General features: G+C 33.1%; 1 protein-coding gene across 2 annotated transcripts in view; it reads right to left on the bottom strand.

Moving 5' to 3' along the window:
* GEFmeso (Guanine nucleotide exchange factor in mesoderm) overlaps positions 1 to 8,941 on the bottom strand; it is a 54,356-nt gene that overhangs the window by 7,998 nt on the left and 37,417 nt on the right. The gene's annotated exons all lie outside the window — the stretch shown is intronic.

Genomic DNA, 8,941 nt, shown 5'->3' with positions numbered 1-8,941 from the left:
TTCAACAATGGAAAGTATCAAAATCTGGTCTGTAATATCTCCACTTCAGTCATCAGAGATAGAAAAGAATTTTTATTAACTATCATTCCACTCGAGGCGAGATAAAATCGAAAGAAAGCTAGAGAATTAGATTCATTTTGTTCTACCCAATCTGACAATCTGATTTCGCACGTGTAATAGGGAATTTCGTTTATTGCGAATATCGTGTGTCTGGTAAGCAGAAAGCTCGTGCTTTTACTTCGAGGGAAGCATAACAATATCGTATAAACAAACGAGCAGCCTTGATGGTTTCCAATTCCCTACGGGGCAGACGTGAATCAACTGGTCCAATGAACTTGTGAACACACGCGGTTTTTGCATTTCGCGCGCGCTGAAACACTATAGGGTGATCCAAAGAGAAAGTCCATCGGCGAAAGTGGCGGATCTTTAAGTTTTCTCAAATAACAATCCAAGATTTTTGTTTTTTCCTCGGATCTCAGATCATCGATCAACTGAAATAATTCCATCCAATTTGTGGATTTCAATTTTTTTTTTTTTTAAATTACATCGATATTTTCCTGTAAGTTTTTTGTAACTTGATAATTAGTAATTAGCAATTTCAAGATCGGTGAATTTCTTTTCTCATAATTTTGTGATTGATGATTTTTTTGGATATTTTTTTTTTTTTCATCGTATAAATATTCTATAAGAATGTTTTAGCTTGGCTTTCCACGTAAGACAATTAACTCGAGGGTTCCACGTTTACGTACGAAAAAGTTTCAATGGTAATGAAACCCAGTAAAATATACCGAAACCCTCGGCCCAGAGCAGAGGAAGTTATTCTTTCAGGATTTGCAGCTGTGTCGGGCATAAATGCAAACACGGCTCATAAAGAACGCGCAAAGAAAGCAAACCGTATTTTTGCATCATGGGATTTATCGGTGGACCAATTTTCTTATTAGACATTCGCTCTCGCGCAAACGTTCCATGTTTCTTCCCTGGAAATTTCTCCTTTACTTTTTCTTCTTTATTCCCATAAAAAAAAATTTCCTTCTTTCAAACACGCTGTTCAACGTATACTCGATCAAACATTTTAATTTTACCTTTTCACCATACATTTATATGCTTTTTTCAAAACTCTTCCAAAAAATCCCTAAAATTCCTCGACTCACGATCTATCTCATATATCTTTTTTTTTTTTTTTTTCGCTTTATCTTTCTTCAGCGATCTAGATATTCCATCTTAAAACGTTTGAGTCTGAATCTTGACACAATCAGTTCATCCATCTTCAGCCTCGTATCGAGGTCTAGAGAGGGAGAAAAAAGAACTAAACCGGGGAATCTAGGAACGTGGAGAGTCGGATCAGGCGGTGTCTCCCTCGCTCCTCCGCTCCTTTCCTCTCTGCCCCGCTTTGCCCGTTGCTGGCCATATGCGTTCCTGCCCCGATCGCGATGTTGCACTTGGCTGGAACTCGGCTAATAATAGAACGGGACCAACTTTCGTCTCGGCTTTGCGTGCACCAGCTTGTCACGCTCGAGATCGATGACACGTTTCACTGTCTCACCTCGAATTCGAATTAACGCTTCTAATATTCGTAAGAAGAACGCCGATTCGTCTAACATTCTCGCACGAATTTTAGAACGATTTTTAGCACGATTTATTTATTAACTTATAACCGTGAGTAATGTTTATTTTCGACACATTTAGGGTGCAAATTAAAAAGTATTTATCGGTAATTAGCTGGTGACGGATAATTATTCATGAGCGATTGTTATTTTTAAAATTGTTATTGTCGTATAAAACGGAGTTCAATTGGTTTCAAAATTGAAATGATAAGATGTACCGTGAATATATATTTGATTGATGATCGATTATAGTGAAACGTTACTGCATCGTGGGATTTTATTTCATTAAAATATGTAACAGAAAATGTAAAACGAAATAAAAATTAGAAGTTTTATATTTTTTGAGAATAATACGGAAATATTAAGCAGCGATGAATACATTGTGTCAAGTGTGTTAAGATCATTGACTTCCGCTGCGAGATAAATAGCAGAGGGTGAAATTAAGATTTAAACCTGTGACCTGGTTCCCTGCGACTCGTTATGTGATTTAGATGAAGTAATCCTTGAATTAGACGATAGATGGAGCAGAACGATTCAAAATAGAATTTGTGATGAAATCTTGTTTAAAATTGAGCGATTCGATATATTTACATCTTAAAAAAGAAGAGTTTTACGAACTTTTTAATATTTTTTTTATCCTTGGGAAGTAGAATACGATAACCAATCTTTGGTTATCTTTTTCCTTGAACACTCTGTATATAAACTTGATAAATATACGAGTATTCGAAGAATTAATTTCTTCATTGAAAAGAAATTAATGCGAGAGATAATAATCTAAAATAGTTTCTCTCTATCTTTATAAATTAAAATTTATTTTTTCTAAGAATTACAATTATTTGGATCGATATTACAATAAAAATTTCTAAAATTTGCCTAGTTTCATTTTGTCCTCTAATATTTTTTTGTCTAAGATATTTCTTGCCTGAAGATAATCAAATTAAGTACATTTTTATACTTTCTTACTCGTGGAATATCGTTTTTATTTCAAGTTTAATCATATGATTTACCCTTTTAAAAGATGATGGATTTATGCATCTCTGGAAAATATATCATTTGGTTTTTAATGAGGAATCGTGGGAAAGGTTGGAAATCACCAGACAGCTCAAGTACATTGAACTTCACGTGAAGAACGACTATGTTGACATTTATACTTTTTATCGTGAACAGGGCTCACTGTATTGCGGGTGGGTATTCTACTGGGTGGTCTAAAAATCTACAGCTAAGTAAGACTTTCTTTGAAAAAAGCATCTTCACAATTAAAAACAACTTATTAACCTGTAATTTTTTTTTTTTTTATTATTTTATAATTTGCATTTCATCTTTTATTCTTTATTTTAGTTGATATTTTGTGAAGAGCAACGTTTATAATCGGATTAAAATAAATTGAAGGTACAAATGAAATGATCAATTTCACATTTGATCAGTTTATAAATGATATTCTCTTCTCTCAAGGTTTGGATTTACTGCGATCCACTTTTATGCTCCATCTTACTCAGTCAGACGCTTTCCTCTCGGTTATTCACCTCAAGATATGCCCAGAACGACCCTGTTTCTCATCTTTGCGCTCAGATTAATTTTCTACCTTTATGAAATAATACGAACAACCGATCGGGTGTTAAAGAAGGATGAGATTAAGGACATATTGATACGACGTACCACGTATGCATATATCGTTAGATACTCTTGAAAATATTTCTTTCTTCGATCGATAAAAGCAAAAAAACATATCTGAATTTATCATCAGAGACGAAAGTATATATTCGATCAGAGTTTTTCAAAAAATATCCTAATGGGGGGGAAAAAAAATATTCCTCTCCTCCTCAGAGCAAGCCTAATAGTTAAATCATTAGAATTCAAATTTTCAATCAATTTTCCCAGATTCATATTTCAACGATCTCTAATCTTTCTTAATATTATTCAAATATTTTCATCGAATCATACAAAAAAAAAAAAAAAAAAAACCATCAGATTTCTCCATTAAACATCCCTCAGCACCAAGCATCTATTTCTAAGTATGTTATTTAAAAACAAAAAAAAAAAGTTCCTATGCCATCATCTAACTCAACGATTCGAATTTAAATCCTCGGCTAACGACCACAACAGTCGTTACTGATTAACGCAAAAACGAACCAACCGATCTATTAAAACCAGCCTTAACGACTTCCCCTTATATCCATCGAGCAAACTACGAGTGTAACATCCAATACACGATTAACAACCCCACGCTTCGACCACGATTAATCCCTTTGTCAAACATCGAACGTAAATTGCTCCACGAATTACGTCACGTGATTACGGATCCGCCCTAATGCCAGCCCCGTGCGCAACAGAAATGATTCATTTTCCGGCAAAAGTTCTCCAGGTAACCACATTCCACTGGTAATCTGGGACCAGTTTTCGTCGGGATACGAAATGCTCGCGCGACAAAAGGTCGTGGTGAGAGGCTACAAAGATCAATTAAGTAACCGCCGTTTATCACCAGCGATTTATGGTGTTACACAGTAGTTACGAAACGATTATCCGCACGCTGTATGAAGGCACGAGCTGTGAAACGAGCGAGGAAAAAAAAAAAGAAAGAAACTTTCACGGATAACTAGTTATTCGTTCAAAAAAAACGATATTGGATATTTTAATTTCGAACCGAACGATTTTCATTTTGTTTCTTTAAGGGTTTCTAGGGGAAAAATGGAAGTCACTAGATTTTCACTAGATTTATTTTATCTAGGTTAAAAGGAAAAGTCTTTCGAATTGTTGAATATTTTTATGATATTTAAAATATTTCTTTCTTACAGAATATTATTATATTTCGTGTTTCGATCTTTTCGAAAAACCACGTGTGTACGAGACAAAGGATTAAAGGAACATGTAATCATATAATAATCCATGCATTTAAGCCGAGTTCTTTCCCAAAGAACTTCTGATATATTTCTCTCTTACTAGGCATTCACATTGACCAATTTCCAGGAGATCTCATGTGAACGTTCAAGGTTTACAACAACGTTAGCATTCATAATCGTGTCACATAATCGCGCGTATGTCAACCGAGGCTTAAGCAGCTGCGCACAGCATGCAAATAAAATGTTTCCATGTCGAAAGCAGGAGTTCCCCAGCATCGGTGGTATTTTCACCGGCCATTCTTGTCGACCAGGACACACATGGGTTTCTTTAGTCATCCGGTACGATACACTCGGGGCCATGACGACGACGACGACAGTCTTATACCACGTTGTTGTCGCATTTCCGTGACTCACGACAACGTGGTAAGCATACGAAAGCATCACAGTTAGTCGAGACGGGCCTTCTCTATTGCTTTTCGTCAATGAACCGACATTTTCCCTTTCTTCGCTCCTCGTTCGCTATTTTTATCGTCTCATCCTGGCGCCACGTGAGGCCACCATGTTTTCTCTTCGATTATTCAACAAAGTATTTGATAGAATCGAAATCGATGATCGAGAATTTTCAACACTCTGATAAATTGAAAGCCACTTTGGAATAAAAGATTTCGATTTGTTTCTGAACATTTTTTTGCTCGTTTATAGATTTGGATTCGTTTATTTTCATTTGCAATTGATGTTACACGTGATTCTTTAGATTTTTCATATAATAATAAAAAAGTTTTTAATTCTCTAAGCATTATGCTACAAGTATTCAAATTTTTAATTATTAATTTTATTTGTCAATCCATGTTTTAAACAGATATTATCATAATACTTGAATAATACAATAAAGTATTCATAAAATTTATCAAGAAATACTCCAAAATCAAATCAACTCACGAGGTGTAAAGTAGGCGATCACGAAAGCGTGTAACGTATGTATTTTAATAAAAAAGAAAGAGAGAGAGAAATAAAAGAGAAAAAGTAAAAAGAAGATACACAATTCGGAGATCGACCGGTTAATTGCTTTGAATTCTAATGCAAATAGGTTAACGTGCCATCACGATTAATGTTCATTGCTCACGCACGTTCACCATTGAGAACGCCACCATAAACTGTCTCGTTATCGTTGTAGTCATTGCGATTCCTCGCGATTATTTCGACCTCCGGAGGAACAACCGGTCGATCTGTGACTTTCGATCGAGTTTCAGTTTTATCTCGCCCACGAAGCGATCGAAAACCCGTTTCATTCGACTTTATCCTTGTGCTATGCAACCGAGAGAATTCCAAACGTGATTGAGATAATTCGCAATCTAAGACGCCATCTTGAAATTGCGTTGGACAGATGGCGCCAGTAGTGAATTTATATCATTTTTTTTTTTATACTATTCCTTTGGATATTTCGTTCGAAAAACTATGAAGAAAGTGAGGTTAAAATGTTTTTATTTATACGATATTGTAGATTGATTCTAGGTTTAAATACTTATATTAAAGATTTGAAATTAGATTAAACTTTCTATTCGTCATATCATAGTTATAAATATGATTTGATATTACAATGAAGTTAATATCCATATAAAAAAGATTATGACATTTTCATACAAACAAACTTTGAATAAATGGATTAAAGGAATACGTAATTTTAGAAAGTATTAAATAATAATCTTTTTTTGTATTTAAATAAATAATAAATAAAGATATAATGCGATTAATTGTCGACAATATAATTTGCAATAAACATTAACGTTCCCATCCGCTACTTTCGCTCGTTACTTTCATAAATCACGTTTTAGATGACGTAGTAGTTTCTATTTGTTTGGTACCGATCCAATTGAATAATTTAAGAGGGAAAAAATTTGCTAAATTGCCATTATAATTTGTATACGATTTTGTATGAAACAATCATAAAATATTCAATGACTAGAATCAACTTTTTATCCATAAATTATTATTATTTCAGATGGTTGTATCGCGTAATTTCTTTGATTATTTTCTTTTAAAAAATTTGATGTAATACCGAGTGTTCATGTGTACAAATTTTATTTTTCAAAATAAACTGTTCATCTTTTTATCGAACAAACTGTTGCAACCGCGGTGATCTTCACGGTGCAGTTTCTTTTAACACGCTCAGTCTTTTTCCATGAATCATTCGAATTCCTTTACATTCTTTGTTTGCGGTTGTTTCGCGCATTCCATCGTCCACGTATTTATTAATCTTTGTTAAAACTTTGTCAAAACTTTTCAAGTCTTGTTTTGAATCTATGCTGTAATTATTATTTTATGAATTTTTTTTTCTTTTCTCCTGATAAATATTTCATTCTTAATATTTCATATGTACAACTTATCATAAATGCTTAAATATTCAGATAATAATTAAAATTTTACTTTATATTTCTTCTTATGAAATATTGGAAAATTCTGTTCCTTGTTGTACAAATTATTCAATTTTTAAAATTTAATCCGAAATTTTAATCTTCTTCAACATATCCATTAAATTTAACCTTGATTATTCCTTCTTCAAATTTCCATCGAAGTCGTTCGAAGAAATTCCAAAAAATCTCATTAAAGGACCAATTCAAAATCATCAATAATTACAACAAAAAAAAAGAATGTCTCATCCTCGTCCACAGAAATGACAATTCAATTCGAATCCAACCCAAAAAAAAAAAAAAAAAAAAAAAAAAAAACTCTACTTCAAAACCAAATATCGAAACGATCTCGTTCGATTTCCAAACTAACCCTAACCCCAGAAGCCTATTATTATCCTTGACCAAACAAATTCCCTCGAACCATCACCTATACTCACGATTCACGCTCTTATACTCCCCCTCCCTCTTCCACCGAGGAAAGAATTCCCTTATCCCCCGTTGGCCAACGTCCAAATTTCATGTAGAATCGAGCTCAACTCGAAGGCAAAGCCTAATGGCTCCGTGAATCCTCTGGTCACGTATAGCACGATCGGACTTCAGGTTGCAGGGAATGCCGGAAAAGACAGAAAAGCAACGACGAAAGAGCGGGAAGAGATCGCATTCGCGTCACGTAGGGAACAGCGCGAGGATCACGTTTAAACCAACTGTGGGACTCTTTTGCTCCGGAATTCCAGTCACCCTGCCTTTTGTAACTCCTTATCTCTTCCCGGAGATGCACCCGGAAGCCGTGCATTCCGCGGGATAATGCAACGTGACCAAGTCCAAACCGTGTCCACTCTCTCTTTTCGATCGCTTTTGTTTAGGATGATTTGGCTACCTGGAAATTCTGATTCTCGTCTGGATAAGCTAAATTTTGGTATAGTTTGAGAGGGTTTGAAGGCTCGAGGCCTTTGCATGAGGATGCAAGAAACTACTTATGGATACTTCTAATTCGAATTGAAATTTGGTGATAATAATTTTAAGGATGAATATTCGATACATTTACATTTAGGAAAATTTAATTTAAAATTGGGGAAGATTGTAAAGAATCGTATAATTTTTTTTATATTAATAAATTATCAATTGTTAATATTGGATTGAATATTCATGGAATTTGCATCTATCATCATCTCTTATTCTTTCGCAATCGAGTAAATCCATAAAGGAAATTGTGTGGTATAAAACTGATATTTAAACAACGATAACCTGAATCCATTGATATCTGAATTATCAAATAGACAATTGATCGACCGACTGATAACTGTTATCAACGAGAATAATCAGCCTGAAATTGTGATTACGCAAGTATATAATATTTTATTTAAAATTTGAAAATTAATCAATAAAATGTATTCTTGTATATATAAAATATTTATATTAATTAAATTTATTTATATTTATTATTAATTAAATTCTTTATTTATAGATATTAATATAAATTACGTCATTTTATAAGATAACGGAAAAAGATATAAGAAGGCAATACATTAACGAATTCAAAGATTCCTTTTTAGTATGTCGCTTTTTTTTTAATGTTTTTCAGTTTAGAAAAATAAAAAGAAGAAATAATCGGTAAGATAAAAGTTATCTGTTGACAGATAAAATTTCCTTATATTTTTAACTATTTTATTTGTTTCATCATAATTGACTTGATTGCATTCTATATGCAAAATTATCCAGTAGAGGTTAAATGTGATGTTAATAATTTTATAAACCGGAAATATGTCGCCGACAGACCTCCCACGATAATGACCATTAGATTGTGACTGTTCCAATGAATCACTTTATCTTATGGTAGGATTTCAAATAGATACAAAGTCTTATGTTAAAAACCGAAATAAAAATTTATATCAAAATTTATGATAATATTATCTTCGAAATCTTCGAGATTATTAATATCAACAATCGAACTATCATTGTTTTTAAAAATATCTTTATATATTTATTATACATTAATTATACTTAAAGAAGATAATTATACTTCTCATTCATTTTAAATTTCCATTTAGATATAACTTGCTATTAAAATGCTTTAAAATCTTATTTTAATATC

Source organism: Apis florea, unplaced genomic scaffold (assembly GCF_048593485.1).
Source record: "Apis florea isolate Af1SG1 unplaced genomic scaffold, ASM4859348v1 contig_3036_pilon, whole genome shotgun sequence".
Taxonomy (NCBI): domain Eukaryota; kingdom Metazoa; phylum Arthropoda; class Insecta; order Hymenoptera; family Apidae; genus Apis; species Apis florea.
Note: the sequence above shows the minus strand (reverse complement) of the source record. Positions and strands in the feature narration are given on the sequence as shown.